This window comes from Brienomyrus brachyistius, chromosome 11 (assembly GCF_023856365.1).
Source record: "Brienomyrus brachyistius isolate T26 chromosome 11, BBRACH_0.4, whole genome shotgun sequence".
NCBI lineage: Eukaryota > Metazoa > Chordata > Actinopteri > Osteoglossiformes > Mormyridae > Brienomyrus > Brienomyrus brachyistius.
Window position 1 is genome coordinate 2502792 of NC_064543.1, and position 25270 is coordinate 2528061.

A 25270-nucleotide genomic window follows, 5' to 3' on the forward strand; every position below is an offset into this window, starting at 1 on the left:
GGCTCTCGGCAATCTTTCAACCAGCTTCTGGATGTAGCACCTGGAATGCTTCTACAACAGTGCTGAAGAAGTTTCCGCAAGTAATGGGCACAGGCTGAACACCTTGCCCTTGCTCTTCGATCCAACTTATCCCGAACCAGCTCTGTAGGGTCATCATCTGAAATGGTTTTCATTAAGTTTGTCCAGACATTTGACTGGTACAGTACATTCCATTTACAGTATGTAGCAGATAATTTTTTCCAAAATGACATACATTTTTTGAGAAGGCTGGGTTATACTGTTGTTAGCAGTTTGTGTTAAGGGTCTTGCTTAAGGGCTCAATAATTAAATGAGTTCGCTGAACCTGGGATTCAAACCGGCGACTTTCCGAACATAAGTACAAGTCTTCAACTCGCCAAGCCACATGGCGCCTACCCTTTGGAATGGAATGTTCTGCTGAGAAATGTCTCAAAATATAACAAGCAGAATGGGAATATTAACAAAAAGAAGCAAGAAAAGCAATTGCTCACCCAAAAAAGGAGCAAGTAGAAAGATAACAGGAAACAAGCCGTCCTCATCATTCAGTGAATACTTGTGGGAAATATGACCGTGTCTGCAAGGTCACGATCACCACCTAGCCACCACACATGCATGTTCTTGTGTTTTTTATGAATCCACAAGAGAGTTTATTGAAAGTGCACAGATTCATTCTTAAATTGTACTATTACAAACCGTTTCCCACAATTACATCCTTCATCTAATTTTCAGTCATGGTTTTCAGGCTGCCTCTGACATATCTTCTTTGCAGGAAGCTGTAGTCACCCTACAACTGCGCTTTGTCAAAGGGAGAAAAAAAATAAACAGAGCTGGTTTTCTCTGAGAGAGCGCCAGACTCAAACTTCTTGCACATCATAACAAATCAACGCATTGTGCCATTAAGGGGGTCTCTATTGGTGTTGATTACTATGTCCCGGATCTCTGAGCATCACTTGGAATTGCTTGCAAGAGTCCCTTGTTTGCACACTATAATTACTCATGCTCAAAAATAAGAAACATACTGCGGGAATGAAATGAAAGTATATAGTGTGTCAGGATGAGATACTCATGAGAGGCAGGGGGGCCTCGGCGTGAGACACTTTATTGACAACAAAAGAAAACACAACGAAGTACTCAAAATAAGGCAGGGCGCTTGGCTTTCCACCCAGCGGATCCTCTTCCTCCTGTCTCCAATGTACAGTACCTGTTCTGTCTGTCTCCTCATGGTCTGAACAGGGTTGCAACTAGATGGCTTAATTAGTTGCCTGCCACGGGAATTTACCGTGCAGCAATGCTGAGCCCCGTCGTTTCCTGCGAGCATGAATGCGATGCCCTTAGAGCCATGCGCTCTTCCCGCATTATTAGCTACAGCTAGCTAATACCAGGTAGGACTCCTGCATTCTGCCTCGAACCATGCCAAGGGTAAATGATTGCAGAAGATTTAACTGAATGGTTTTTGTTCGTCACACCTTTCTCTGTAAACTCCAGACACCGTAGTACTTTGAGGCATCCAGACAGCTGGCTATTTCAGAGATGCTGGAACCACCATGAATGGCACCAATAATAACACCACATTCAAAATCATTTAGATGAAGTGTTTTTAGTCCAAGAGTACATAGAGAACGCCTCGACCCTGTCTGCGCGCTGTCTGCGTGTTCATTCAGAGCCTCATGATTCACTGTTTGGAAGGACAGGCTGTTTACATTAAACTGACCAGCGAGTGTGTTTAGTGAATATGTTCTGAAACCGAACCAGCACTTGAAGTACAATTCAATTTTTTCATTGCTTTCTATTGAAGAGCCGGAACTTACTTCTGGTCATAAACATTTATGACACATTGGCCTAAAGAACAAACAAGACGTTACATATTGTAAACAACAAGTCATTTAAATCTAAAGAAAAAGAGAGAAACAGCCATAATAATAAGCAAATTATGTGACAGAAGATTGATCTAAAAGAAAATGGGAATTTAAACACCCAGCTCCTGGATTCAGACCAGCTGAATTCTTAAATCGTGTCCACAGAAACAAGAGCGTTTCTGTGGCTTCCTGTGCCTCAGTCTTATGAATAATTTTGAACAAGTTGTGCTGCTAGAGCACGTTGCTAATCCCTACCACGTCACTGAGTGATTATTATGCATGTACCTTTTCCAACGCAGGAGAAGTACGCTTGTCTTACACACCCCTGGGAGCTGATATATTTTTTTATTGCTCCGCTTATAGATCAGGCAGCGTGAATGAGCGAGAGAGCAAGTGAAGGATGGAGACAGAGAAATGGGATACTTCAGTGGTGGAGATGATTGTGTGTGTATAATGCCCAGCTCTCATTCATACAGAAGCTCTCCTTTGCACTATCATGCACACTTAATAGTGCACACACACACACACACACACACACACACACACACACGGAACAAACGGTTTCATTATTTTATGCTTCTCCTAGATGGAAGTAGCTGTCCACATGGGTGGGGCCACTTTGCTATTCTCCCTCTCTGCTAGTGACCGCCTGCAAGGAGTAATTGGGGGGTGGTGGGGGGTGGACAGAATTCCTTGCTAATTGTATCAATGGGAATGCCAAAGGTGGGGGGGTGGGCACACGTTGCACTCTGTTTCGCTCTTTGACTTGGCACGTAAGGGTGAGATTTTTTGCACCTCATTGACATTTTTGCAGTTTTCCTCACTCCAGTCATCAGCTCAGAAACAGACATATGGAAGGTACAAGCATGCACCAAACTTACACATCCACACTCCCCCAACCAGAGCCCCAGCATTGCAGATCTATGTAGGAAAGCATAGATGACATCATGAAATAATAAAGACTAAGGGGGCCATCCAATGTGTATCGTAAAATGGATAGGAAGGTGAGCTACGCACCTTCTTCAGGCCCTGCACCCAGAAATATTGACTGTAGCACCATCCAAAGAACCCCGAGATTAGGACTCACAGTGTTCCCCTTTAAAGAAACTAAAACAATTGCAAACTGTATAAATAGTAGGAACATTTCTGTTGGGTCCCTCCAGAGACGCGGAATGGACAACTGTCCCTGCATTCAGACCACAAGGTTTTCCTACCTGTATATGTCTTAAAAGAAGGAGAGCAAGATGGAGTATGCAAAAAAAATGCTTTCCAATGTACCTGTTCCCATACCTTTACAAATGGTAAATAAAGCTTCCTTCCATTTAAGTAACTGTACATATTCCACGAAGACAAGATGGTTCTTACACAGTGTGAAATGCACGACAGAGACAGGAGTCTCATTTAGATACCATATATATCATCTTAACCTGCAGTTTCCTGGGGAAATTTCCGAGGTGAACTCAGTCCTACGCCCTCACCTGGCAATGGGCAGAAACGGTGGCCCTAGAATACCTCAAGAATGGGAAAATAGATTCTACATGTTTCTCCATCCTACAATTTCCTCCTCTGCGGTGAACTCTCAGCAAGAGGAATTCCCTAAATATCTCTTTTGGGGAGATTCTTCCAGGAACAAAGAAACGTCTTGGTACCGTGGTGGAGGTCACTATGGACACAATCTCATCCCATACATCCGTCTTCCAACCACCTATCTTTTGCCTGGTGCCTCCTTAGAGACACCAATTAGCTTAACTGTTCTCTCAACGTGCTCCAGCAACTCATAGACTACTTCCTACGCTCCTCCAACCTTGATCTCACTAGAGGCCTTCTTCCCAACTGTATTGCCCCTAAAACAGACCACTATGATTGCATAATTCTCCCTACTGGACTGGCTCTTATTGCTGGAGAATGGCCATGACTGTTCCAGGACACCTGCACATGGAAACATGCCGCACACCATCTCCAAAGACTAATCTTCAGGAGCTGACCAGCCTGTACTGGTCCCTCCAGCAAGGTCTGCCTATTATTTCCTTCTCTATAATTAGTTTATAAATTTATAGCTAATTAATTCTTCATTAGTTTCTCTATTCTGAATGTGTGTCATAGGCGGTTACAGCTGTTGATCTTTCGGTTATTAAAATCTGTGAGTCGAGCTCACATACAGTGTATGTTTCACATGTGCACTGACTGATCTTTTAGATAATCTGTGAATTATTGGCAAAAGTAACCAAAGGTCACTTATTGTGGCAGATCTCTCTGCTTCTTGTTTGTTTGACATATCAGGTGGGCGCCCTGTTATTTTCTCCTCACCTCTTCGGTCTTCAGGTAAAACTGAAAACAACTTTATTAACAGTCCATCCTGCCCAGGGTGTCCTCTGCCTTCTACCCTTTTCTTCCTACGATAGGATCACTGCGACCTTGTACTAGATAAACAGCCATGGAAAATGGTTCTATTCATGAATGTACAGATGGATTGAATAATGGATGGATGGATGGATGAATGGATGGATGGATATTAACTTTTTACTGAAAATTACCTGCACAATTGATTGACCATGTAAAAAGCTTGCTGGCATTAATCCCAGGAGAGAGTCTGATATTCTTGGGGATGGGGGGGGTTTGAGGGGTGGATGTTAAGGTCTATCTATTAGGACAACAGGGGGGGCAAATGAATCCAAATTAAATACTGGAGGGTGCACATCCTCTCCAGTTCCTTCGTGATCCATGGCACGGACACTCTGTCGCCATATTATCCACCGAAGCTGTTATTTATTTTTTTCCTTTCTTCTTATTATTTTTATTATTATTTTTACCGAGTTCACGTAACAGAGACTTTTATTCAGACCTTAAGTGTTAGCAGACTTCACTGTGAACTCTGAGTCACCGGGACGCTTGGCTGACGCAGATACCCGATTACAGAGTGAAAAGTGGAAGTGTGTCGGCTATGTGAATTGCCGTGCTATTTCAAATCAGTGCCGATTGCGTTTTCTTTTCCCGTCCTTCTCGCTCTCACAAACACCTGAGTTCCGTGCGTCATCCTCCTAATATTTCTCTCAAGGGCAGATCGCTAAGGATCCTATTGTCTTAATAAATCAAAGCTCAGATACCTTTTCCTGGTTTTGACTTAATTAAAGCAGAAACTACGGCAGCCATCGCATTCCACGCACATTGGATAAAAATGTCCTTTCTCATTTCTTGTGTGATCTTCCATGACCACTGTTCCCACTAAACATCGGCGTGACCTTCTGCGTGTGAACAGCGTGCATTTTTATTATCTTCTATAATTCACCGTTTATTACTCCCAAGGTGTGCCCTGGTTTTATCTTTCAGGGTTGAGTGTCTCATTCACCATTTTCCTTTCCAAAAATGTTAACAAATAATTAATTGTATAGTTGCCCAGTGGAATGCTACTACCAAGTTACCCATGCAATTGCAATTTGTTGTATGTTCCTACTAAATTTGGATGAGGGCGGCACTGTAGCAGAATAGGATGTTACGACCTTGGGAATAGAGGAAGATGCTGGCTGTTTCTGTCATATTTTAGACTTCATTTTTATACATGAGAAGCATAAACACTTATCAAAATAAGTTTTCTGTCTGAAGAAATTCCAAAATGTGTCTCTTTAAAACTCGGGCAACCAAAAGGCTACTTTCAGAAAAGAATCAGCCGCCCTTAAATCGGGACCAATGTAAAGACCCCCCAAGGCCCATTTCAAGATCAAAATGCTACAGAAAAGACGTAAACACAAATTCACCTAGAAAAGAGAAGAGGTGGTACGGAGCAGAATTGGGAACGTCTCCTGAATGTTTTTCAAACACTTGAACCTCCTTTGTGGACACAGCAGCCTGGGAGCATCACAGTGAATCATACTCCGGGCCCCAGAAGGTCAGAGACGCTGAGAGATCCCTTCAGAGCTGCTGGAGTTTGCCCTGGTACGGTCGCTCCAACTGCATGCGGCTGGAAGGCAACGCCTCCCCCACCCAGGACGTGGCTCTGGGTTGTTTATTTATTTTCATACCCATATATGCCTGATTTATTCCAGAAAGTCAGCCCACTTCTGCGCTGCACTGTGAGCACAGGGCACCGCAAAGCAGAAGTGACGTGAATGATTGTTATCATTTCAAGGTTGCAGGATTGATTTCTCATTTGTTCCCGTTCCCATCGTAACTATGGCAATTTAAAAGATCCCAGCCTGATGATAAGCCTCGACGTCAATGATGTTTGTTCCTTTTGTTTTCCTGTCTTTTTTCACCCTTGTTAAGTTCTATTTAATGCGCAATTGAAAAGACACTTCCTGTAAGTAGCTTATGGACAAGCAGTGCTTGCCGCTGAGAATACTTTTGGGCATTGAGGTGACTGCCTCATTGTCTAGAACCGTGTACCATGTTTATCGATAGCTGCAGAGGGCTGCAATTCAGGGTAATGGAATTAAGCTGAAGCACAGTGCATTGCGTCATAAAGGGAGTGCTGTCCGCCCCGCACTCACCGTTTATTAATTGTGGTGTCAATTTACCTCCAAAGTGCTTATATAATTAACATGAGGCACAGGAGAATTTGGAAATGGATACTGATGACTGCAGCCGCTCTGCCGAAATCACACCGATCGTAGCCTTAACCTTCTTCTGATGGATATATAGGGTAAAATATAGGAGGTGGAGATTGATCAGTGGTTATATTACCCTGAGGAAATTCCTATGACAGTGTACCCTTTACTAACTGGGGGCTATGCAAAGTGACTCACAGTGAATGCAACATGCTAGTGAAAATATAAATGGAATATAGGCCATCCACCGGACATGATTTTTGCCACACAAATAAGTCAGTCTCAATGTCACTAAGATGCAGGGCATTTCTTCAGTCTTAAAACGAGCGAGGTATGCCTCATTTAAACACCAGCTGCACCTAAAAAAGCTGTATGTGCAATTTTGAGAAATCACATGTCTATTTTGTAAATCTCTACGGCTTTTAGGAATACAGCCCCTAGCTGTGTGTCTATTTGCTCGTTCTCCTTGTTTTTTCGCGAGCTTTTTCCAGGTACTCTGATTTATTCCCGGAATTAACAAACATACCGTTAGGCGGGTCGGCGTCTTTAAATTGTAGCGCGTCTCCGGCAGTGGACTAGCATCCTGTGTAGGGTGTCCCCCTGCCTCATGCCCTATGCTTCCTGGGATTGGCTCCAGACCCCCTGTAATCATGTCCTGAATAAGCAGCTATGAAAATTGTTTAAACCACCAGAAAATCCACAATTTTACTATTCTCATCACTTTTCTTGTTTTTTTTTTTTTTTCGTACTAATTTCAGCTGTACTCGTTTCAGATGAATCATGGTATCCCAGAGAGAGAGAGAGAAAAAAAGTTGTATATTTGCCATTTATTAATGAAATCTTTCCTTACACTTGCGTCAGCGAGTGGCGAGCCCCTACGTGCTCTGCTCGTAGCGACCTCCATAGTCTTCACCTCGTCCATGATTATTTAAGACTGGAATACAAAAAAATGAAAACAATAAGAGCTTCCCTCTCAGATAACAGGCCCGACGCCCTCTTTATGAAATTACGCAAACACAACATAACACCTGGGCCCTATATGTAAACCGCAAACAGGCCGCAAACAGGAATTTTAAAATAATTTATAACAAACAATATTTTTATTTTAAATGACCCCACACGTCTCCTTCAGCCTGGAACAGCCGGGCATGTTACTTTTTAGCAGGTTACAACTAAGCATGGCTGAAAATAGCAAACGCTTGCCACGTGTCACTGTGCTGCAAGGCAGCTCCTGGCCACAGCCTGCTGGCTGGTGCTTGGACCAGCTTCAGTACAAACAGGGGCATTTTTATCTTTTATGTGCAATACACACAGGCACGGAGATGCCACATTTGATTCCTAAAATTCAGCTTTAGCGCTTTCTCCTCCGCCTTTGATACTTGTGCCGGCGGATTATTTCAAAACATATCAGGATGAATTAAAGATAAAAATGACATTGGGATGTGCCTCTTCGCTCGCATTAGGCCTAACAAATCCTCGTTATGCTCACCATTAGGGCCAGTCTGACGGTGCCGTCTTTATTTATTTCGCCGCTGTGTTGCTGGAGGATTAGGAGATGTCCATTTGATAGCTTGGGAATGGTTTTAAAGGAACGGTTAGCGGGTTTTCATTGCAATGTGTTATTGTTTTAAGAACAGTGCATGGGCATTGTTAATAATATTTAAAGCAATATCTAGTATAGATTACATTCAGGGTGCACAACCAGTTTGTCATTCCTGTCCCACAACCCTGAATAAATGAATCCCTTTAGAGATACACTGATGTATTGTATCTATTACTTGTACCTTTATGAAAAATGTAAAATGGTTTGCATCCAAATCTACAGCAATAGTTGCAATATCCTGGAACGCTAAACACATATATAGCAAACCTCACATTTTGAAAATAATACTTCAGCGATTGGGAGCGTTTCTGGCATGGATTAAAATTTCAGTTTTCGGGTTGATGAACGGTCCAAGATGTGGCCGGCAAAGGGTGTTTATCTTTTAACATTTGGTCCCCACCTGTAAAATATGTTTATTATTAACTTTTTATCTTTTTCTCTTTTGAGAGGATTGCTATAAATTATTTCGGTCTGTCCTCAGTTCCAAACCATGTCAATAATCCAAGATCATGGATATTCATATTTTTTTCTTGCTATAAATACACCAACTCCATTATTAGCTGATGAATTTGGTATAAACTGCAAAGCATGCATCCATCCATCCATCTGTTTATCCAAAAATGATGGTGTGCAGGCACAGAGGATGGGATGCCAGTCCACCGCAGGTCACATGCACACAGTCACACGCTATACTTCTACATAATAACATAAACAAATTTAAGGGTGGATATAAAAAGATGCAGATTTGACTGGATTCTTTATCAGCCTCACATTGGATTTTCGTTATGGTGTGTTTATTATCAAATAAACGTAAATTCAGGCCAATTCAGCATTAGCTCAACAGCAACTTTCATCCTCACTAAATTTGCTATCTTAAAGAGTTGCAGTTACATCATAAACAAGCTTGGGGGGCGAAATACCATTTAGAAGATGGGAAATTAATAGCAAATTGGCAGTAATGATCCATTTTTATCATGCATTACATCAAAAATGGCACAATTAGAAAATCAATGTTAAATCAACAAGAGTATAGATTACATTTACAGAGAAATCACTGTTAAATGATAATAAATGCATCTTGAATGGTTTAGTAAAGTGTTTCTCCTTAAAAGCTGTGTTTTTAATATTACCCATAAGTCAACAGGCCATGTGCCTTGTTCATTCTTTCTCACTGTAATTACTTTTTCATTGCTTTTTTATGATACATCCCATCATCCATCTCAATGCTTTTGATCTCTGCTGAAACTCATTTCCCTGCTTTTCTACTTCTTCACAAACATATTCTTCTGCGTCCATAATACAAACCATCATTTGAGTATTTAATCTTAGGTAAGACGTAAGACGAAAAAGAATAACAATCAAAATTGTGTATGAAATAGCTAAAACATGGGCCACGTCAGAATGGTTTTTAGATACTGTTTAGCTTGACCAGAATCCGAATCCTCAGATAGATGTTCCTGCAGTAATAATGCCATTTCAATCCATTCAATGACCACTACTATGTACATCAAACTCTTTGCAAGTATATTCATCAGTCTGTGTTTTGTCTTGTACGGGGAGAATAATTACAATCCATTAGTGTTACAGTGTTTCAGGCTGCAAATGTTTTTGATAGTTTCAACTGAGCTTTAAGAAAACTGACTCAGTATGTGTAGAGCGGTGATGAGCCGGAAAGTCAAACAGTGTGATAGAGGCAAAGGAGGCTACACAATAAGCCAATGTGCTTCTCTAAAAAGTGTTACTGGTAACACACTGATTCCAAAAACCTACAGTGGTCTCTGAGTCACTCTTAACACTGAAGCAAAAAGCGAAGGGTGTGAAAAGGAAACTGAAAGAACCTGGGCACCAAGGGGATGGTGGAGAACGGATGCGGAAGATGTACTGATTTTCTGATGCGATTTTTTTTAAATCATGCAAATCTGCTGTGTTTTGTAAAGGTGCCTAAATGCTCGGCGGCTTCGTTTTCCTGCTCTGCAACAGTTATTGATAATTATTATTTAATAAAATCCAGCTGGGTTATTGTTTAATTGTCCACATGAACAATGCAGACATCTACGTCCAAGGAAATTGTATTTGGGTGGGATAATGGAGTAATTTCTAGGTTGTCTTATTGACCTGTGTGGCATGATGGTGCAGCAATTAGCATTGTTGCCCCATACCTCTGGAGCCTGGGTTAGAGCCTCCACCACAGCTCTGTGTTTGGAGTTTGCATGTTATCTCTGTGCTGTCATGGGGTTTCCTCCAGCTACTCTGTTCCCCCCCCTCCCACCCAAAAAACATGGTGAGGTTGATTGGTGTTACCACATTGCCCATAGGTGTGACTGTGCCTTGTGATGGGTTAGCACCCCATCCTGGGTTGGTCCCTGCCTTATATCCATAGGCGCTGGACCCCTGCAACCCTGCATAGATCGAACAACTGCTTCCAGAAAATAGGTGGATGTTTTTGACCTGATTTATTGTGGCGCTTGGCTAGCAGCTGCCGTAGCTTAGATTTTATAGCATAAATATATACAGGGCTTTTAAAAAGTAAAGGTTAGAAGGCATTACTTTAAACAGGAAGATCTCCTGGATGAAGGAATGGAGATGCGTAAGACATTAAGCTGGTGTGACAATTTATTTTTGCAAAAGAATAAATGTCCATAGGTCAATTGATTAGCATTCTATTGTACTATTATACTAATATACTAGGAAGACTTATAGATCTGTTATAGTGGGACAGACAGAGAAACAAAGTGCCATCGCTAAATTCTTCTTGGACAAACAGGTACTACAGGACTTCAATGACCAGCCTTTATGTGAACATATTAGCAGGACAAGCCTATTGTGGACACTGGGGCGGGGGGGGGGGGGGGTGGGCAGAGCATAATTCTACTCTACTTCTAGAAGGCATTTATGTTGTAGTACTAATATTTATTTCTACTTTTGTAATACTTGTATTGCAAGTATTCCACAGTGTGTCTCCCCAAAGCTAATAATTAAATAATAAACATAATTAGCCAAACGTAGAGCAACAAATGTCCCCCAGCACAATTTCTTGCCCTTTGCATATGCAAGTCGCTTCTTCAGATCAGTGCACATGCACCACCAGGAGCTATTTAGTGCACAAAATCTCCAAAATGATCCACAAACACAGAAAATCAACATCAACAATGGCCACCCAATTCATTTCACAAGTAAAGCTAACGGCAGAAATCGGACTCATGTTATTGATCCAAAATGTAAAAAATGAGTGTAGTTTTTGGTGCATGTATATTTCCCCAGTTTAGTTCAAATAAGGCATAAAATTACATAATCTCATAAAAAAGGCGATATAGGTCTCCCAGTACTGGGAAAGCCCTGATACTTCAAGCTATTTTTCATTTGAAAGAATTAATTCTCCTAGAAAATTACTAAACAATGTTAAATTTACCTAGAAGAACAGATTTCTGAATATGGATGCTACATATGTACCAATAGTTTTTAGCTAGATAGAATTTTTCGCTGAAATATTTTTATTATTGACTTTCACCGCAAAACATAAGTGTAGGTATAAGGTACCTTGAAAAAGTACTGAACCCTCTTAAAATGATCAGATTTACCTGAATTACAAATGATGCATATACTGATTCTTCCTGTCAGTATTTTTATTCCGAGCTCATAGTGTTTCACAGTAAATAGTCACAGGTAGAGGCCTTGTATTATTGTTCACTACGGCAAGGTACTGTAGCGCATCCCATCAGTCTTTTTCGTCTTTCATTTGGAGCTTCCTTGGCACTGGGGTTGATTTTGACTTTGAAAATTTACTGTGAGACACTACGGATTTACAATGGTAAAGGATGTGCATGTATCATTTGTAATTCAGGCAAATTAGATAATTTTAAGGGCAGTTCTGTTCAATACTTTTGCAAGGAACTGTATTATAAGAAGTTTCAGTTTGCGGTATGTGTTGTCTCAAAGTTTTGTGCCCCAGTCACATCGGACTTCCAGTACAACACCAGCTCCTGCCATCCACAGAAGTTCTTGGATGACTTCTTCATTGTAGGATATGTCAGCAATGGAAATTAGCCAGAGTACAAAGGACTAGTGGAGGACTATGTGCAAACCCCACATCAGCAAGGCAAAGGGGTTTGTGGCAGACTTCCGGGCATGACGTGCATTACATTATTTGTAGGGGGTATTACTGCTTGGCACAAAAATTTCATTTTTAAATATATGCGAAGTATGGTTGTACTCTCTGAAGCTTGCACAGCATTGCCGTACATTCTTAAGGAGTTAATTGCACAAGACAGACAAAGCACAGAACTAATTTAACGTATCATCCAGTTTGTTCTGGTCTATTTCTGAAGACTGGACCATATAGGAACTCCATGACAACTCAAATTTATATACTGCATCAAGTAAGGTTAAAAGGCATTACTTCAAACAGGCAACAGGTCAGAGACCATTGAATTAGAACTAAATCTGCAAGCGGTGCTGTAAAAGGCTTTTGTTTAACATATGCTCCATTTATTATGCAGATAAGCCTTAGACTATGCCATTCGTTTCACCTTGTTTTGCTTTTGCTCCATTGAGTTGTTTTCTCTCTTTTGCATTTGTCCTCCCTGCCCCTTTTAAAAGGATTTCTATTTCTATAAAGGTAAAAATGGAGAGCCACCCAAAAGCCGCCACATGCCACGGAACGACAGCCCCTTTGTTCCCCTGCAGGTGACCTTAAAACTGACACCAAAAGCAAAACAAAAACCTTGAGCCTTATTGGTTCTCTCTGCCCCTTTCTATCCCTTTTCAAGCGATCGGCAGATGTGTCGTTTTCATACCTTAGATCCAAGGGACCACGATCGGTGCCCTATTTTGACGTCACTGCTGCAAAAGGCTCAGTGCCTTTGATTCCAAGGCTGGGGAAATGGAAGCGAAAGACGGAAGCTCGGCTCGTGCGGCTCAAAGCCCTGCAGCTGCTGCTCACCACACAGAGCACCAGTAAACACCAGGCGTGGTGCAGCAGAATTCACTGGCAGGTACTGCAAACTGGAATATGCCAGGAGACAAACAGCATAGATAAAATTATTAATTATAATATGCTTACCATACTATAATGCAGTGCCATAACACCCACAAATAAATAAACAATAAATACTGGAATTATCCAGTTCGAATCAGTATCAGAGCACAGGGCACAGAAAGGACAGAACAGTGGTGACAATATCCAACAATTTGCCTCCCTAGACATAAATTGCAACTACATTTTATTTCTCAGAGACATCAATCCAAAACAAAATACTTTTTTGAAAAAGCATGATGAACCAGTTCCTGAGGCAGTTGGGGTCAAGGGTCTTGATCCAGGTCCAAACGATAAATCCACTCTGTCCACCCTGGGGTTAGAACCAGTGACCTTCTGGTTGCAGGCACAGTGTCTCAAACACAGATCCACATGCCTCTCCCCATCAGAACAGACTGTGCCCATCATCTGAGGACTAGTACAGAAAACAGTGAAGAAAGTATAGAGGGTCCTTAAGTACAATTTTGGCGTCATTGTTCGGTTAAATGAAGCCAGCAAAATTTAATCCTACCTCCTTTTATACATCTAAGTTCTTGCTACAGCAAATCAGGCTAAATACCCAGTTAAGCAATGGTCCTTCTGGGATATTAATCAGTAATGTGAAACCCTGAAAATACCCCGAAACACTAATATCTATGTTCTACAGATCTCCATAGTTTTGTTCTGTAATCAGCTTTGAAATTAGTTGACTGCTGCCTTGTGCTCATGGTGTTCAGAGTAAATGAAACTAGTCTTTTCCTCAATTGCCCCTGAACTGTGGAACTCTAGTGAGAAGTCCTTGCACACTGTATGGCGCACTGCATTGTGCATTGTCGCACAGCTGGTTTATGGAATTATAATTATAATTCTTGTTAATAATATTTTGTAATTTTTATAATTGAAGGATTTAAAGGAGGGAAAACTTTTCTTTTTGGCGTTTGTCCTGTTGGCCGGTTTGCATTGGTTTCCCAATAAAATTGCTGTCAAGTCAAACCCTGTGGTTCTTTTTTTCCAGGTTTACTGAAATATGTTCATCTTGGAGGGGTTTTCATTTAAATGGAGCAGTAAAAAGGTTTATATGTATAAATATGTGCAGTAGTAGCAGGAGAAGTGTATATTTGTGCCCTTCTCAGGATTGTACCAGTCAAAATAGTTCTTCCAAAGAGCAACTCTTAGGCTGATGTTTGAGTAGAGGTTGACATTTTGGGGCTTGACTCTTAAGGAGAAGGGCATGGCCTCTTTTTCCAAACCCCACATCTTCGGTTGTTGTAGCTAAGAGGTTGTGCCCCCATTACAGCAACCTTCCATTCGTCTGACCCCCACTACAGTAAAGGCTTTGGCCGTGATCCACAGTAGAATGTACAATGTTCAGTAACGCAGCATGATTGACTCTCCTCTGGACCTGGATTCACCCAGACTCTTGCAGAATCGCTCTGGAAACCCAAGGACACCTGCCCTGGTGCCCAAACAGATTATCCAGTGTTTCACGCCAAAACGCCCTCTCTGTCCTCCAAGCCCACACTGCACTGCATCTGCTAAGGTTATACCACTCAAACAAAGGAGCACTGCAAGCCAACCTATTTCCTTCCCCTCTTTGGAAAAGCAATGGTTTAACTTAATTACCTTGATGATTTACATCAGCTTTCCACGCGTTTCCTCTTCTGTCACTTTTCATACTTTATCATTCACACAATTCCACTCCTGTTCCATTTGGTGTTACATTTCATGTATCACAGTTCTCCAAACTTCTGTATATCTCTGTCTTATTAATAAATGCTTTTGTTGGTTTTTTCTTGTTCCAAACTGGACTCAAAGGATAAATAACTCATAATCAAGATTAATGCTGAATATTATTGTTACTGTTATTAATATTTTGGACAGGGACTGTTAATTACAAACCTACATAATTGCTGCCCCTTGGGGTGAGTCTCTCTTAGATAAAGTACATAGTTACCAAAAGCCAAAAAAAAATTCTCAGGTCTACAATACATCCCAGATACTGCAACACTTGTAACACTTATAACTGGCATTATGCACTTTTTCACTGTAACCTTGTACTGGATAGCACTGTAATGGTATGGAAGATGGGTAACTGGATAGATTATGTACTATTTCCTTAGATTTTTATTTTTGTTTTGTTTTGTATTTGTTTCTTATTCTTCTCTGATAACACTGTGCTGTGATTTCTCTGCAATGGACTGGCATTCTGTTTGGGGAGTTCACTACCTCATGCCGTGTGATTCCCGGGATAGGTGCCAGGCTCACTGTGATCAAGCCAAGATAAATCATTTATTTTTATATCGCATTTATTTATGCATAATCTAAGCAGGTAACTATGGGTTCAAATTGGTGATAAAGTGCGATACCCAGTGTCAGGTATCAGTGTCATAACCAATGTTATTCTGCACTGCATTGTTAGCACGTATAAAAGTGGATGAACATTAAGTATCGGTTTACTTGCTTAACGCTGAAGAAGATAATTATGCCCGATCTTCAGTTCTGAAAGGTGCTGCCCACTGTAAAATAGAAGAGAAAACTGATGGTGTTTCAGCCTGTTTCAGAAGAGGAGAGTTCTTCAAAGAACAGCCAACTGGCATAGAAAAGGTAAGATGGGAGGGGTGACTGAGTTTCACACTGACTTCAGATACTCTGGCCTTTGTGTCACCTGCACTGCCAGTGCACCAGGGCTGAAAGCAGTGCTGAGCTATTTAAAATAGATTTAAAAAAAATAAAATAAAAAATGCGGAGCCAACTCAAACAAAGTGGAATGCATTTTTGGTAACAAAATTATTTATTGATATATTTTATATTTTTTCATATTCTCTTGACCTTGTCCAGAATAAGATACATTAGATATTTAAGTTAAATAACTGTAATAGCGAAGTGTCTTGCTAATATTAAACAGGCTCATAGAGATTATGAAATATACTCATTTTCTTTTATTTCTCCTAAAAAAATTGGAGATCTGGAACTAGATCTGATAACCTGCGTTCTGTCTCTTAGCCTTTTCATTCCCTCTTATCTAGCAAAAATAACAAAAAAAATGTATAACAAGTTAAATGACTGGAAAATCAACACAGCAGACAATTGCCTGATAATTTGAGAGAACCCTACTTTAGGAAGGCTTAACAAACAGCTGATGATAAGAACATGTTAAACAATGTCTGATAACACTGTGCTATTTGTACAGTACCTTGCTCATTAACACGAAAACAAACTACGTTTGTGTCAGGTTGTCTAGAGTCCCTTGCAGCAGTGGAACCAGGGAATTATTCGATCGCATAGAGTGTTGCTAATAGTTACATTGCCTGTGATAGGAGGCAGATTCTGGGAAATGAATGATGGCTGAATTTTTACTGTTTAAAAGAAACCCAAACTTGCATCTAAATATAGGTAAGAAAATGACATTGCATGACACTTTCGACTTCCTGATTTCCTACTTCGTCACTCATGCTTCAGCCAGCACGCTCAGCTGACGGATTACGCTCAGAACACAGGTCGCGCCAACGCAGTAGGGACCTGATTATATGGCACGACGGGGCAAAATGATGCATATATTACTGTGTCTGGCCCTGAACAGGAACTAATATGTTCTGTACAGATGGAAATACGATCTGAGACATGCATTTAGGTGTCCAGGGGGTCAAATAATAGGAGGGTAGTGTCAGGTGGGAGTGTGGAAGGCACAAGGGACTTGTCCCATCGCTGTGGTGTCGATGTTCTCTCCCTGTGCAATTCTCACATGCTGCAAAGGCACCAACTCACCGCCCATAATTAGGCTCCTTCCAAATATTGCTGTCTAACTGGAATGATAAAAAGAAAGAGAAGACAAGGAGATGAGCTTCCAGCATCATTTCCTGTACAGCAACTCAACGGAGGGAGACCCCATCTCACCAATACAGTGTAATTCAGAGGAATTGATATTTTTGTGAATAAAACTCCAAATTTTGCTTCTAAATATTTCAAAAATAGTGTAATCTTTCGCATTCTGAAACATAAAGAACTGCATAATAAAAGCAAATCCTTATTATATTTTTTTTCTAGCTTACAAGGGAACAAGACTTGAACTTCATTGCCATGTAAAATATTGTAGCGCCAGTGAGATTTGCATGTCCCAGCATGTATACAGTATAACCCCGTGCATGTAACTGCAAACAGTTATGATTAAGACTGCTTCCCGATTGTGGCGTGTATGTTTGCCCGTGTTTTCTGTGTACCCTGTCCAATACACGTCAATACACGTGTCCTTAGCTTGTATAAATCTCCCACCGTGTGTGCCTTAAAGTTTAGCATCTCACCACCTTGTGTTTCCGCTGTTGTATTTGGGTTCGGTGCTTGTTGGGTGCCAGTTATAGTCCTGTCAAGAACTGCAATAAAGGGCATTGTTCTCCCCTAAATAAGCCCCCTCATCATTCGCCGTCGTTCCTGCGATGCGAAGTCATCACAATGTTATATAAAATGAAAAATGTATTCAGTAAACTAGGGAATACTGCTTTTACTTTCGCATTTTATGCTCGTCGTGTTGTGGTCGTTTGTCCGGCGTCTCTCCGTGTCTGGATGAGCCAGGTCATTTATACAAGTTTTACAAAGTGATACCTTCTGAAAAGAAAAGCCAATTCCGCCTCCCATGAGCTCCTTCCTTCTGCAGAAATGTACCATGATTCATTCAGATGATGTCAGATGACTGGCGACAAGGGTGAATCGTTACGGTCTCTCTGAATGACTTCATCATTCATCCGTATCTCTCATTCCTCTGGCATTTTTTGTGGTGATTTATTTTCATATCGGTGATGCAGTCTTTCCCAGCTAAATCTGAGGACTTTTTTTTGCACTATGACTCTCTCGTGACTCTAAGTGTGTTCTTCATTTTAGTGGCAAACTGACACTGAGACTAATATTATGAGACTGCATTGTTACATTCGTACACTAAGCCACTATTCAAACTTTGGGTGTTTGGGGGAACATATTTCACCTTGGGAACCAATTAAACATCCATCCATCCTCCAACCTACTTATCCTTCTGGGTTGTGGGGGGTCTGGAGCCTATCCTAGAAGCTATGGGCACACTCATACACCATTCACTCACACATTGACAATGTAGTAACTCCAATTAAACTGAGGGAAACTGGAGCATCCGGAGGAAATCCCATGACGACATAAGGAGAACATGCAAACCCAGGCGAAGACTTGAACCCGGGTCGCAGAGGTGTGAGGCTACAGTGCTAACCACTGCACCACCATGCCGCCCTCCCAGTTAAACATATGACATGTGAAATAATGGAGAATTAATTTAGCTTATGTGAGTTTTCACCTAATAACCACCCTTCATGAAGCAAATACGCATAATAAGAGATCCCTGTAATTGCTATACAGACTAGTATGAAACACACCCTTAATGTATGCAATGCTGAAGGGATAGATTGGACCCAAAAAGCTGCAACTTGCAAACACCAGAGACTCCTTGCAAGGCTGTGGATTATCAGTTTTTTCACACAACAGACCACTGGGTGCAGCATTTCGATGAAGCTGTCACACTGGGTGTGAATCAGCAAGGAAGAACCTGGAATGGCAGAGTGACACTACTGGGTTGAGTTTGAAATGATTTAGGCAAACACATACCTGTACTTAGCTATAGTCACGCTGTCCTGCATCTCTCCTCTATTAATACTCTATGCAGGCGATACCAAGCATCTACAATCTGGGGGAGATGGTGCAGGCGGCGGCCACATTTTGTAAAAATATACAGCGACTAAGCCAACCTTAATACAATTTGTAGGAAAAGTTTATATATAAATAAGGTCTTTTGGTTGCTATTTATTTACAAGATTCAAAACAATTTCTGGTCAAACATCAAATGAGTAAAATCCAAATTGTTTCTTTAAAACTGCCAAGCCATTTTTACTTCACATTTGTTTTGTTGCATTTGTGTTAATGAATAATTGGTAAAGTTCGTTGAGGGCAGAGTCAAATGTTGCAACATCTAAAGCATGTGTTGGATCAAAGTGGTAATTAAGCCAGACTCTCACATCCTGAGAGCATAATTTATCACTTATATAAATATATCACAAACTCAGTTGGCGCTCCTTCATTGAATTTGATATAAATAGCATAATTCATTCAATGTTACATAAAAAATACAACACTTATTAATATTTGATAAATATAGTCCATCTATTTGCATTTGTTTTGCAAATTCTAATTGGAGTTGCCAAACCTGTGGGTGACTGGCATGGTGTCATCACCTTGCAGGTAAGATCTGACTCCAAAAGACTCTCTCCATTTATTATTGTGAGATTATATCCTGACAACACTTCAGATTCCCTGTCACAATGCATTTTTATGAATTTAATCACAATTGCACTGGGCTCTCAACCCAGTTTACTCATCAATGCCCTCTGCTGGACAGGTAGAATACTTCCTGTTTTTTGCATTTCCTTTTTGAAGGGAGGAAAGATATTAGGGGGCAGGAGAGTAGTTTCTCTGGTTAATATAATATTTTGAGAAATACAATTTATATTGGGAAATTATCTTCTTCACCCAGAAGAAATGGATTCCACCAGAACTGGGAGATACCACACGTAGTCCAACATTTGTACAATTATTATTGCAAATTATTATATAATTATGAGCTGGGGGGCAGCATGGTGGTGCAGTGGTTAGCACTGTTGCCTCACACCTCTGGGACCTGGGTTTGAGTCTCCGCCTGGGTCACATGTGTGTGGAGTTTGCATGTTCTCCCCATGTCGTCGTGGGGTTTCCTCCGGGTACTCCGGTTTCCCCCCACAGTCCAAAGACATGCTGAGGCTAATTGGAGTTGCTAAATTGCCCGTAGGTGTGCCTGTGTGTGTGAATGGTGAATGAGTGTGCCCTGCGATGGGCTGGCCCCCCATCCTGGGTTGTTCCCTGCCTCATGTCCATTGCTTCCGGGATAGGCTCCGGACCTCCGGTTTGGAAAATGGATGGATGGATGGAATTATGAGCTGTATTGTTTTGTTGTTTTTAAATATAATGCAATCATAAACACAAAAATAAAAATGCATTTCAATGGACCTGGCTCACACTTTGGTATTTGAAGATTTTTTTTCCGTTCATAGTGTTTGGTCACGTCTTCTCAGTTCTTCAGCTAACAGTGGCTTTAAATTAAACATACTGAACTGTTTTGGGCATTCTGACTCTTGTCTTCATTTAGAAGAAATAATGTGTATATTTAAACTAAAGAACACACTAAATAAATTGTAGCAAATCCTAAAAGAAAAACTAGACCAAATTTTACAACGTGTTGTAAGAACAATTTAAGCCATTTATTTAATTTATCAAGTTTTTTTATTGTACATCATACATTTCTCTTTTTTTAGCCAAAATTGCTAGAAAAGTTCTCAGTGTTTCCAGTTATTTTAATTTAACAGGGAAGCAAACAGTGACATATTATGGCCAAACAGCTTCATAAATTGAAAGCAAATGTATGGCACGGGGAGTAGATCCAAGTCAAAGTAATCACACAATTATGAAGTGCCTAAATCTGAAGTGGTCTCCTCAGAGCTGTGCCGTACTACATACCATCACAACTTTACCATCCTCTGAGCCAAGAGCACAGACCCAGAAGGACACGTCTGTGAGTGTAATCGCCAGAAACAATACGAGCCTAATTGCACTGAAAATAAGGACCAGTTTGGATATCTGTGATTGGCACATCCAGCATGATATATATATTAGGGTACAGTAGTTTAGCGAAGCCCAGACGTTTGATTTTGTGTTGAGTGCATTGCAAGGATTACTGTAGCGTTGTGTGAGGTTGCCCTGTTATAAGAGGCAGAAAAATTTCCAAGACAATATTAGTTGCTGTGTATGGCCTGTTTGGGGAGTTCATAGCAGTGGTACATGGTCACACTTTTTTACATGTAGGCAGCAGGCTAATGAGGAGGTGGGGGGCTTTATTTCCAGTTTCTGTGAATAACTTTCTAGGTGGCAAAGTGGAGACACCCAACAGCGGGGGTGGGAGTGATACCCTGTGCAGAGCTGGTCCAGGGCTTTCACCCTGACTTCGTCCTAGCTGAACTACAGAGTCCAGGACCAAGATCCAAGGAAGACATTCAAAGTTCTTTGTAATGAAGTCGTGGCATATTGCTAGAGGGGGTGGAACCACTCGGAGCAGCGTCTAGGCCTCCAGAGGCTGCAGAGGGAAATTAGTGAGGAAGCCAAGAGACTTTAAGAGCAAAGGTGATGGCAGAAATAAGACAGTAAACTTGGTTAATGAGATAAGGCAACAGCTTCTGATGAGCCGGCAATGGATCGACAAACCACATGAGAACTCAATGCGAGCCAATAGCAGCCGTGCCCCAGGCAGGATCGAGGGTTAGGGTGAGACAAGCCGTGCTACCCCATCTGTGTCCAGAGTGGAGAGTCTGGCTATATTCAACAGCATTGCCCCTCCTGTCAACCTGTCTTTCGGTGTTTTAAAACCTCTCCACCTTTCAGGAGGTATACAATGGTAAGACACAGACTGATATTCTGGACCACCCAGTGATGGTTGGCAGGCATTCAGAAGAAAAAATGGCTGTGAGGGGCTGATGAGTCTCCTGTATTTTGGACAATAGATCATAGGTAACTTTCTTTAGCTCTGTTAACTTTGATATTTTTGGAGGATGTGCTGATATGAAAGCCTACTGATTTGACATGGACGATTCTGAATGCAGTTGTTGACCTTCAGCAGTCTTATGTGGCCTATGTACACAGTCCTGAACGTTGAGGTGGAGGTGGGGGTGGGGGGCGGGTGGGGTTGAAGAGACCTGGTAAAGGGGTCATTATTGTAGATGACAAGTAACTCAAGTACTTCTCGTTATGAGTGCGTTTGTTATTATTGTTGGAAAGCCTTTCTTCCAGGACTCACACCCAGGTTCCTCAGTCTTTAAATCAACCATTAGACTAAAGACAAGAGTTATGTAGGGAAAAAAAACCTTTACAATCTGTTGGCAGGTGAAGGTGAGGAATTTGTAGGAGTGTTTTAATAGAGTGGCTAAACTCCCTGGCTCCCCGCCTTGTTAGCCGTTGGCCCAGGCAGAGACACTAGTCTGGGTCCAAATCAACCAACACGGATGGTTGTGATCTGGTGGAGGATACTGTTAGTGATGAAGGAGAGTACCATGTAGGAAGAGCCATGTCTGTGATCCTCATACGTTTCCTGTGGAATAAGAAGATAAGTAGCCCTTGATGATGATTACTGTATGCAGAATAATTTTGCAGGTTATGTTGAAGAGGTTCAGAATCGAAGGACATTGTACAAAGGTACACATGGCTGGACACAGCTGAAGTGGGAATCTAGCAGGTGAGTGCTGACCGTCTAATTACCCCGTCTAATTACCCCTGTCTTTTCTGAGGTATGGCTTAATAATGGAGCAGCAGACCAGGGTGTTGGATCTCCTGATGCCAAAGGCAGGGGTCACTTACAGGCTGATTACTGCACTGCTCCTCCAAATTCCCAGTGCTACTCTGAGACTGCTGTAGGTCAGTCCCTGCAAGTCTCTACCCAGAGTCCTGTGCCCTTGCATAAGGGGTGCTGGACAAGCGGGTAATCCTGAGAGCAGGAGTCCCTGAGGTGCTCTGGTGGTACTAGTGAAGAAGATTGTAGTTGGAGGATTTGCACTGATTTCTGCAAAATCAATGCAGTGATCCATAAGGACACATTCCCAGTCTTCCAGATAGAGAAGCCCGATACAGTCACAGTGCAGTATTCCATGCTGGATTTAATAAGTGGGTATAGCAATGGGAGCTACATATATTCAACTTTGAAAATATTGCATCGAGCCATCCCTGTGGGGTTCTACCAGTTTGCGTGGATCCCTATTAGCCTATGTAATGCTCCTGCCATGCTCCAGCACTGGATGCAAAGGTATGTCGGTTCCCAGAGAAATTATTTTCTTGTTATTTGTTTGATATGATTATGTATTCTGCAACTCGGAGCATCTGCGAGAGATGCTTGATTTCCCTTTTCATTGCTTTAGTGCTCCACCGGGAGAAGTGCTCGTTCAATTCTGATTTTGAACTGCCCATATACCTCGGTACAGTCATCTCGGAGCTGTGCTGGCAAAAAATACAAGAGAGAAACGAGTGGGTGATTGCCCAAGCAAGCTGCAGTATGGATCTAGCTGAGCAAAATGCTCAGAACTATAGTTCACTGAAACAGGAGCTACGGGCTCTCAAGTGTGGAGACACTGAAAAGTTCAAAGATTGTCAATAGGGGGCAACCTTCAAGGTCTTAACTAATGCTCAGCTTCTAGTGCACCTCTAAAACAACTAAGCTAGGACCAGTGCAATACAGGTGGGAAGTTCAATTTGCTAACTCCAACTTAAAGTCTGTAATGGACCTGGTGCTGACAGTCAGAATCCTGATGCATTATCTTGGATGTCTATGGAGGTGGAAGTGCGAGGAGTGGAGCTGGAGAAGCTGTACTTCTGGGGGAGTTTGAGAAGGGTCTTGGGGAACAGGACTTTGCCTCTTGGCAAGAGGGGAAGGCTGGGGATGACTGGGGTGGAATGGAGGAATCCTGGAAATACGGTTAAATCAGCTCCTAGGGGTGGTAACATGGTACCATAACAATTAAATGGAAAGTGATCATGCATCTCCATAACACCGTAGGTCACGTCAAGGCCAGATATTATTAAGTACATTACGGAATTGTGTCTACTGGGAGAAGGTGGAAAAAAATCTCCAAAGGTGGGTGGCCCAAAATGTGTAAAAGGAGGACTATGCCATACCCCCCACAGGGGAATGGAGCCTGGGAACATTTCAATAAGGTTTTGCTCGGACTTCTGAATATTCTGGATGGGGTATAGAGCTGGAAAGGCGAGTGGAAAGTCTGTCAATGCTTACACTCCATAGAAGTGCTTGGCTGGTCCCACTTTATGTGCTGCTTTGCAAGGCATGCAGAGCTGCTGCTTGATCTGGATTTAGGGCTCGCAGGATTAAGACATAGCAGGGACTGGTGCAAAAACCTCCCAAGTACAGGAGACAGAGCTGGTGCAACATTTTCGACAAGCAAAGGCAGGGCCATTGGTTCCAGGGGAGATAAGCTTTCTGCCAGAATTTTGGGCAGAGGAACAACGGTAAATTGGACCCCCACTGCTTGCCTGAGTCCTCGGTTATAATGAAGCAGATGACAACGGAGCACCCTATGTATGTGTTGGGGCCAGAAGGTAGACCTATGAAGACCCTGAACATACGGCTAGGTTCAGAGAGATGAGCCACTTGGTGCAAGGCATGAGTAGCCGATACATTTTACAACTTTTAGGCGGCCAGGGAGGGGACCTGAGGAATGAATATGTAGGCGGTCTAGCCCAGTGATTCCCAACTCAGTCCTTGTGTTTACTGTCTGTGGGTCCTCCAGGACTGGGTTGGGAAACACTGGTCCAGCCAGCACTATTGAGTCCTCTGCCTGTTATAGGAATTGAGTGCTCTGGATGACTCCAATTTTAGTGGGGATGGAAAAGATCTCGTGATACTGTCGGGATTTACTTTTACAATTGTTTGGCGGTGGATGTGCTTTTATGATGAATTTCCCATGTCTTTTTCTCTTATTAATAAAACTCATTGAAATTCACATTGGTGTTTTTAAAGTTTGCCGGGCTGAAGTGTAGTGGGTCGCATGGATTTCTTGCGCTGTATGCTTCCCTGTGTCTGCGTCTCCCTGATTAGTGCAACTTCCCTGCTGAGAAGGGGATTACCGTATATGCTCTACAGTATGTGACTGCTCCTATTGAATACGGAGATGAAACATAACTTAAACTTTGGTGCTTTAACTCACCCTAAACAGGCACAACAAAGATGGATGAGTTTAGTCCTATAATTATTTTGATTACTTAGTTATATTGCTTCTGTATACCAACATTAAAACATATAAGGTTAAAGGACCATCTGTGGGGGCGTCATGGTGGTGCAGTGGTTAGCACTGTTGCCTCACACCTCTGGGACCCGGGTTTGAGTCTAAGCCTGGGTCACATGTGTGTGGAGTTTGCATGTCGTCCTGGGGTTTCCCCCCACAGCCTAAAAACATGCCGAGGCTAATTGGACTTGCTAAATTGCCCGTAGGAGTGCATGTGTGTGTGAAGGGTGTGTAAGAATGCCCTTTACTGGCCCCCCATCCTGAGTTGTTCCCTGCCTCGTGCACATTGCTTCCGGGATAGGCTCCGGACCCCCCGCGACCCAGTAGGATAAGCGGTTTGGAAAATGGATGGATGGACGGATATA

At 42.0% G+C, this 25270-nt stretch overlaps 1 protein-coding gene and 1 long non-coding RNA gene across 2 annotated transcripts in view; one reads left to right on the forward strand and one right to left on the reverse strand.

Annotated features, from left to right (window-relative positions):
• The window catches only part of kif18a (kinesin family member 18A), a 314001-nt gene that overhangs the window by 129778 nt on the left and 158953 nt on the right, over positions 1-25270 (forward strand). The window lies entirely within an intron of this gene.
• On the reverse strand, positions 7297-12879 carry LOC125751454 (uncharacterized). Its single transcript, XR_007400618.1, has 3 exons — positions 12812-12879; positions 7905-7985; positions 7297-7349 (listed from the first exon to the last, which is right to left on the reverse strand). It is a non-coding gene; the product is annotated as an uncharacterized LOC125751454 (long non-coding RNA).